Raw genomic sequence first — 8,913 nt, forward strand, 5'->3', positions numbered from 1 at the left:
GCACCGGCACCGGCACCGGCACCGGCACCGCCAGGTGCTATCCCGGACCCCGGGCCACACACTCCCTCCGCCGTGTGCCGGTACCTGGGGCCCGGCCGCAGACTAACGTCCTCTGAGCAAATTGTGACCGTCCGATTAAAAATCATCCCCAAAGAAAACAAACTGTAGTGAGTATCAGCAGTGCCACTGTGAAAGCGACGCTCTAAAATCAAGGCAACAGAATGACATTCACAAAACTAATTGAAACTTAACAACMGGAGTATCCACAAAGGTCCAAAACTGTATTCGCTTGTTCGAGTACTTAAGGGGCTTAGGGGGATGTAGGCACATTCTGCTCTAAGAGTTGGCCAATATGCCAATGTCTTTGCTTGAAGATGGTATCTCCAAGCCTTGACATCATCATGTACATCATCACATAGGACAGATGTCATGGAACKGATCCTTCAGCAACTGAGTCCCTTAGTGTGGACTGCAGTTTCCATCATGAACTTTGTCTATAGTGTTACTCAGAAGTTAATCAGTTGCTCTGCTTGAAGAGGGCATGGTGTTGGCCTTAACTAGAGTGAGAGGAAGAGGTCTGCAAGTGGAGAGGTGACGGTCATGGCTGTCTGCATGTCGTACCCTCAGTCCCAGAGAGCTCATGATCTCAGGTTAGTGCAGGGAGCAGCTCCATGTGTTTGCCTGGCTCCAAGTTTGAACTCAGCATTCCAGCTGCTCAGCCACAGTATCCCGGAGCACGGGGTGCTGAGGACACTGTGTGCGGTCAGTCCAGCTTTGAAGGTTCCTCTACAGCACTGAGGTGTATGTGCACTCTCRGAAGGAGCTGAACCTCTCAGACTGCCACACAGGGAGCCTGGTCTGTCCTGCTGAAGGCTGGCAATGGAGGCACTGCAGGCTCTGCATAGCAACTGGCAACATCTGCTGGCTTGGGGGGCTCTTCACCTTGAAAATGCTGTATTTCTTATAGACTCAGTTAGATGTCAAAATCAGTGCATATGAATTTGTGCAATGTCAGACTCTAGTTACCCATCCAGAAAAACAATGCAGAGGAATTATTTCTTTTAAAGAATATGTTTAACTTTTCTTATTTGAGCCTTTAGGGATTGTGATCCCAAAGCTTATTTTGAAAATATGACGTGTGAAACTTCTAATGAATGAGTAAACATCAGAATTTCCTACAGCCCTACACTTAAGAAGTTGGATTGTAATGAAAAAACTAGAATGACAGCATCACTGCAAGAGCAAGAATGTTTCTCCATTGTTAATTCAGAAACTTGTGTGCTAAAGCGCAGCAGGGGAAAATGGTCCTTCAGGAGTTCAGAATGGCAATGATAATCGTTCTTAGCTGAGGGGAGGCATTGAGCAAATAGGGACTTACAGAATTGCCTTGTGCCCTACCAGCCTACACACCAAGGACAGATAGTTCAGTGGCCTCCATCCAGCCGTGGGTCCTGCTCATCCTGGCTGTGAAGGGTGAGCAGGCGTGCCAGCCCAGCTGCCCCCAGTGCCCCCATTCTGTCTGGGATGGTGGGATTGGCCCTGGCTGGTGAGGTCTTGCCTAGCAGCCCCCAAGGGGACCCTCTCACTCTTGGACAAACATATCAGCCAAGTCCTTGCCATATTCTGTATGTATTCTCTCAGGCACATTGAAAAACTATGAAATTATATTGTAGTAGACAGAAAAAAAAATAGGCTTGAGGTAAAAGTAACATGACCTGCTAGTATGTACTGATGGCCTTTCCCACTGTGCCTTTACACAGACTCATATTTGAATGACCTTAAGGGAGAATTTTCATAAAAAGACAGCCCTAGCCCCCACCAGTCCCCAACAATCTGATAAAATAGGATTCTGTGTTGCATGGCACTTCCTTGTTCCCCAAGATAGCTGGTGAGAGAAGGAGAGGGCAGTGAGGGATGCTGGTTCTGTAGCTGTGCACACTGCTGGTGGGTGCCGGAATACATGAAGCAGGAGTCAGTACAGGGATGAACTTGTGGATCCCCAAGAGGCTGCGCTGCTGCTGACTGACAGCCTGCATGATGTATCTTAGGCTGGCTGTTGCCCAAGTTTTGAGAAACCATGAGTCAGATTTGCACCCAGGATGAGTCTGTTCTAAAACCTTCCTGGTTTAAAATGTGATTTTAGATCCACTCATTTTTAYATTCTGCATCTAGCCTTATGGAAGATATTAAAAAGATAACAGTACTGCAGGATTTGCAGAAGATAACAGATTAAAATAAATTATCCTACAGAGATAAACCTTTTTATCACCAAACTGTTTGGTTTACAAGAGCTTCACTCTGTTTGAACACAGTTGTGTAGAGCTGAGTGTAGTTGCTTGAAAAATCGCTTTTCTCTCTCTGATGTACTGCCAAGCCAAACTCCACAGAGATTCACACATTTGAACTCTGCAAATGAAGTATGAAGAAGCAGCTGGCAGACCATTAATTATCTGTGAGAGATTCCCAGTTTTGGAAAGCTCTGTGGAGAATAGACAATGTTGTCCATCAGAACCTGGATTTGCTTATCTTTGCGAATGCAGCAAATTCTGCAATTTTTTTCRTCTTTGTTAAAAATATTGGAGGGTTTGGTTTGAATGGGTCTGCTTATGCCTGGTCCTTTTACTCGTGCCTGATTTTAAAATTCCACAGCTTAGAATCAGGGTAGACATTTGTATTTTCAAACAATGAATGTAACTCATTGCCTCAGTTCTGGCAATGCTGCAATTTGTCTGGTTTTTAAAAATTGTTGTTATCAATTATTCACACTGATCAAAGAAGTTGTGATGGTTATTGCATCAATTAATTACATTTGTCCAAATTTGTAAAATTTTCCAAAGTATTGCCTGGGAATTTCCATCCTTGTTTTCTCTTCGTTCCTTCTTTCCTACCTCCTTTCTTTTCTTTAATCAAAGAGCACAAGCTTACATAAAACTTCAGCAASAGAAAGTACTGGGCTATGCAGCATATAGGCAAACTGCAGAATTCATTGCTACATACARTCACTGGAGCAGTTCAATAATGAATTACAAAACTGATTAGATACTCTCAGCAATACAGCAGAGCTGAAGCAGTCTGTGCTGTTTGTGCCATATATCTATCTATCTATGTGTATTCTTATATGTGAAAGGAGGAATTAATTTCCCAAGGCACTAATTCCTGTGACTTCTTGAAAATTACTTTTACTAAAAATAATTAATATTTTTAGGATAAGTAATTAACATTCATTCTTCTGGGTTTATGCTGATAGCCTCTGAGGAAATTTGAAGACTTCTTTTTTTTTATGTAGTAAGTAAGTAACTGGCAGCATGGTACTGGGTCATTGGGTGCAGAACTCACTTTTTGAGTGGGATTTTTTTTTACCTGGCTATTATGTTGTTTTTTCAAACTATTTTAAATTTTCGTTTTCTGTTTGGCCTAGTGTTGCAAATATGTTCTGAGTATTTTATGGAATTTCTTTAAACATATGTTTATGTTCATTTTGAAAATGAAATTAAAATTCAGGTTCTCATGTTTGCCCCTCAACATGCTTACTATTCTTCCTTAATTTTCACTATTCTGTATACTCCACATATAATATATTGTCTTAAATCCTTCAGATTATGTCTCGTATATATCACTTATGCTCTGGACATGGCCCTTCTTTCAAAAGTTGTAAATTGAGTTTGCTGGTTTGACAGTTTTCACCGAATATCTATAACCTGTGACAAAAGCTTGTGGCAGTGGTATAGAAGTCATGGCAATGGTTTTCTGGCAGTGCTCAGTGAAAACAGAAGTCTTAAATCTTCTTCATCTGCAGTTCTGAATTTAGGTGGGATACATGGGTGCAACTTATTTGGTCGTTGTATAACTTGCCTAGAAAAATCCTTCCGGCATCTGAATTGTGGCCAGCAGAAGAAAGTATCCTTGAGGGAACTTGTTTTGATAGCTGTGCAGTGTGATTCTGCAGCTAGAAGGAAAATACAGTTATCTCATTGAGCTCTTCGTCTTGTCAGGTGAAGGATTCAAGTATGATTCACAGAAAGCATAGTTTAGAAAAAAAGCATGTGCTAGAATAGTTTCTTATGAACATCCTAATTAGATCAGGAAGAATGACTGTGTGCCTAGTTTAATTGTTACAGTATTTATTTTGAAAACAGCCTGTGCCATTATTTTTATCTAGAGCTATGGAAACAACCTTCAAAACATAACTGTGTATCTTACACATTGCCTGAACAGATCAAACCCTTTGTACTACCTATGYGCTTACTGCCCACATCTGTGCTAAGGAGGGAAAATGTTTTTTTAGAATTTATGGATCTTTCCAAGTAGATCTTATCAATATCTTAAGGCATATTTGAAAGGGSACTTAAAACCTTGATGCATCCTCCTTAATTGCTTCTCTTGTTTTGGAATGATTTATTCTACACACTTCTTCAAAGTCCTTCTTTACACTTGCAACACYGTTTTTATTTTGTTGTTTTTCTGCCTGCATCACTAATTTTTTAGTATGTTTTTCTTCTTTCCGACCACATCTTCTCTTCCGAAAATTGTCACAAAGATCTGTATTTAGCTTACAGCTTTGTAAAGAGACTCATGCCCATCTTAGTTCTGGATATTGCTGAATCCAGTTTCCCACTGAGGGCTAGACCAACCAGYAACTTAAGCTGTTGAAATTACATCCTTCTCCTCACTCAAATCTTTTATTCTTCCTAGACTTTCTTACCAYATTATTGTCCCTTATGTTGCCTGGGTTCATAAATCAGGAGTCACTTTCAACAGCAAAGAACCACTTGAGTGCAGCAGGAAACTTACTTTTCATAGAACATCAGTATATATTTTAAAGTTCTTGTGGTTTAAACTGAGAAACAGGTGGGACACTCATGACTATGGCTTGCTTCCCCAGGCAAATTTATTCACTATTAGTCCCAGAACCACACCTGACTCAAGCTACACTCCATGTATCCCACAATCACCATTTTTTCTCCTTAACAACAGACAACACCCTAATCATTTATCAGCATTAATCTGGAAAGAAATGCCTCAATGCACAGCCTGGGYGCAATGCAGTCTTTTTGGGGAAGCTGGAGATATTTACCACCATCAACAACAGTACAGACATGAGATCATTCCAAATTACATCAGCATTTTTAGATTCTCCCAAAGAAAGAATCCTTCATTACTGTATTCTTTTTATTAACATTCCTTTGAATTAATTTTTTTAGTAATAGTTTGCCACAGGATTACCTGACAACACCACAGTGAGAATAAATTCTGTTGAAGGGCAAGTAGATTTTCTAGCTATTATTGCTTTAATTAACTAAGCAGAATGACACACAAATAGAAGGTTTTGTAAAATAAAGACTTAGCAGCTACATTTTGAAAATATTGTGAGTCATTCTCTGATGTGCAAATTGCTATCTTTTCCTTCCTAGCTTCAGGCCTGAAAAGCAGTTGAACATTTTTTAAAACAATAGTCTACCCTTATTACTGGGTTATCAAATTATGCTTTTCTCATTTTGTACTAGAGGGGTTTTTGCAATGCTAATATTTTAAAAGGATTTCAGAAAAAAATTAAGTTAGGTAATTAACCTGATCAGACATTGGGGATGCAYAGAGCTATACAATAGAGCTATTCAAATTAGATCTTTTTTAATTATGCTGCTTTACTTCTTAAAGCCAAATTTCAGAGTGCTTTTGAAGACTTCCTTAAGTTCTTCTCTGTAATTCAACAAACCCCACTGTTATCAGCAGAGACTCCCATTACACGCTTTGTGACTCCATGGAGATTTATCACTTCTGCACAGAAAGCTGCTGTAACAAGTGGAGCTGCTTTCGCCAGCCAAGCAGGGACAGGCAGTGTGGTCTTGTGGCGAGGGCACTRGAGTGGGGACCTGGGGGGGCCCTTTCTAATCTCAGCTCTGTTACTGACCAGTCGTGTGACCTTGGATGAAATTCTCCTGTATCTCTGTTTCCCCTTTTACCCTTTGCCTGTCTCCATTATTTAGACTGTAAGCCATGTGTGACAAGGAGTGTTTGCAGCTGCAGCACTGTGTGACCCAGTGAATCCCCTGGTCTGGCTGATGCTTGAGTTACTGCCATATCAGAGACAAAACACAGTCATTTCCTCATCCAGATTGCCACATGAAATTAGCTCATTAATAGCACATGTTATAGTTAAAAGTTAAACTACATGTGTTCAGATACTTCTCCATATTTTTAATTMATTTGCCTGGGGAACGCCACATTCACCAGAATTTTTCTGCCGGGTTGTAGTCAATGCTGAATAGTACTGTGTTTTCTGTGAAGGTTTTACTTGCATAAACTAACAGCAGGAACATAACCCACCTTCAACCTCGTGCTCTCTTTGTGTAAGGACACAGGAATCTAAACATTTTCCCTTACTCAGATCACGTGTCCAGATTTCCAGTGGGATTTTACCTTGTATTCCAAAACAGAATCTTAGTATGGCATCCATGACAATTATACCAAGGAAAGAAACACCAGGATAAAACCTAATTCAGAAGCAGGATCAAAATACTCTAATTCCTGTGCACAAATTTTTATTACTGCCACGAGAAATAATGCCTGACTACACTCAGGGTAAGGCATTCTGTACAGTACAATAATGCTGGTTTCATACTATCACAGGTCAAAATACAGGTTCATTTCATGGCTTTCTCCCAAGTTTGCAAGCCCCTGTGTTGTCCACTCTGTGAAGCTGGCTTCGCTGTGGAGGTGCCATTATAAGAAAATCTCAGCTGGGTGGGTGGAAAAAAGGAGTCTGAATTATGACTCTGCAAAATTAAAGTGGTGATGTATTGATTATTCTATATGCTGAATTGATTAGTCTATAGATAGCTTGACTGCAGTGGGGATTGAGAAGCATCAAAAATGGAAACAGGCAAGACAGCAAATTGCCTTAACAAAACTTAATACTGAACTTGCTGCTACACAGATCCAATGTGTGACACAACACAGTGTCAGGAGCCACGTCTTTTCTGAAGGGCTGCTAAGACACAGCAATAGGGAATCAGTTAAATTATATTCTTGAAAGGTAATGCCATTATTTTTTCTATGGAGCATTTTTGTTTTCATGGAGCATTCTTTGTTTCTCCTTACTTAATCTAAAGGTTGATTCTTAAAGACATCATTGCATGCTTTGAAAAGGAAGTGTTGGTAAATGGCGTGTATTATACCTCAGGAATTGCTGTATACGGCTGGAAAACAGCCACACTTTTGTACATACATGAGTAATAAGTCTACACACAATGTCACAAGTCTTTTTGCACATTGTACTTGGAAACTTTGGAAAAGCTGTTCCTAAAAGATTTTTCCTATATTCTCTTATCTAACATGTCTTATTTTAAAACAGGCCAAATGATAATAGTAGAAAGTGCAGGCGAGCTTGGACAATCTAGGGASTGCAATAGAAAGCTGTTTAAAAAGAAAGATTCAGCTAGGAGCCTGATAAATAGAGGTGAAAAATGGTTTACACTCTCCCTTCAGWAGTTGTTTCTTAGTAGCCATTTTAAATACAAAAATTAGTACACCATGCCCTATCAGCAAAGTTAGTTTGTGTGGTTTGAAACAATCYGTATAGTAATAAAAGGGCATCAGTTAACTTCTTATCCTAGGGAAGCATGACTTGAAAAATGTAACATTTGAAGATGCTGTCTGTGCAGAAAACAAAATCCTTAGGCTGTCAGAGTGGAATCKGAGACTGCTGGCAAGCCAAAGCTGTGGTGACAGCCTTGCACTTTATTTTGTGGTTCTGTTATGCTTATCAGCAACATTAAAAAAAAAAAAAAATCTCAGAAATGCCAAGCTATCACAGGAGCTTTCCCAAGGAGCCACTCACGTGGGTGTCTGCTGGGAAATCAGCTGTTGTGATGRGTTCTTGTTACAAGGATCTCTGTTCATGAGGAATCAAGCCTACTCATTTGATGCAGCTGTGGAGCACGAAGATTAAAAAAAGCATTGGTTTCACTTTAAACCTCAGACAAACTTGAATTAGATTAGTGGAGAAAAATCTCACCATCATGTTCTTCAGAGCCAATCGTGTCATTTTTCCATGAACGGTGGCAGATTTTACTAAGAAATAATAAATATAATTATTTCTATTAATAGTAAGTTGTATTAATAGTAAACATAGTTCTTTATATTAATTAGATCAGGAGGTATCTGACTACTTATGATTGCTGGACTTAGTGTGATCTCACCACCTGGCTACTTGGAGTGATTTGATCTGCTTATAAGACAGTGCATAAAAATAAAGAGAGGAGGGCAATTTTGTGGCTGCAATCAGATTTGTCTTTCAAGTTTTTGTTGCCTAAAAATTTTTGGCATGTGAAAAAGTCTAATGCTAAAAGACTACTGGTTAAGCAATTAATATGTGAAACAGCKGTAGGCTTGCTTTATTCTGAAGATACTAATGAAGTGCATTTATTGAGTACTTCTTATTTTCCAGTGAAAACATTTATCTGTGGTTCCTTCAGGACACAACTGTAAAGTAAATGGAATTTTGTTTTYAGCTAAGAATTGATCTGAACACTAACATCTGAACACTAACAGCATGATTTTAGATCAGTGAAATTAAATTGATGCAATTCRGAGCCAGTGAAGGTAAACTGGTATAGCTTGCACCAATACCAATAAAAAATATCCAAAACAACATGTGTTTATTTAAATAAATTGGTTAGCAGTGTATGTTAGCACAATGTACTTTGAGATGATAGTGTCTTCTCAGCTTTCTTAGTCACGTCAACAGTACAAGAAATRGGTCTAAGATGTCTAAAATTGACTAAATTTGTTTTGTGGTTCTGTTATGCTTATCAGCAACATTAAAAAAAAAAAAAAATCTCAGAAATGCCAAGCTAAATTGACTAAATTGACTAAATACCCACATAGGGAAAAATGGGAAAAAGCATCTATTTT

This window comes from Malurus melanocephalus, unplaced genomic scaffold (assembly GCF_030028575.1).
Source record: "Malurus melanocephalus ecotype Western Australia unplaced genomic scaffold, MMel_1.1 scaffold_29, whole genome shotgun sequence".
Taxonomy (NCBI): Eukaryota; Metazoa; Chordata; class Aves; order Passeriformes; family Maluridae; genus Malurus; species Malurus melanocephalus.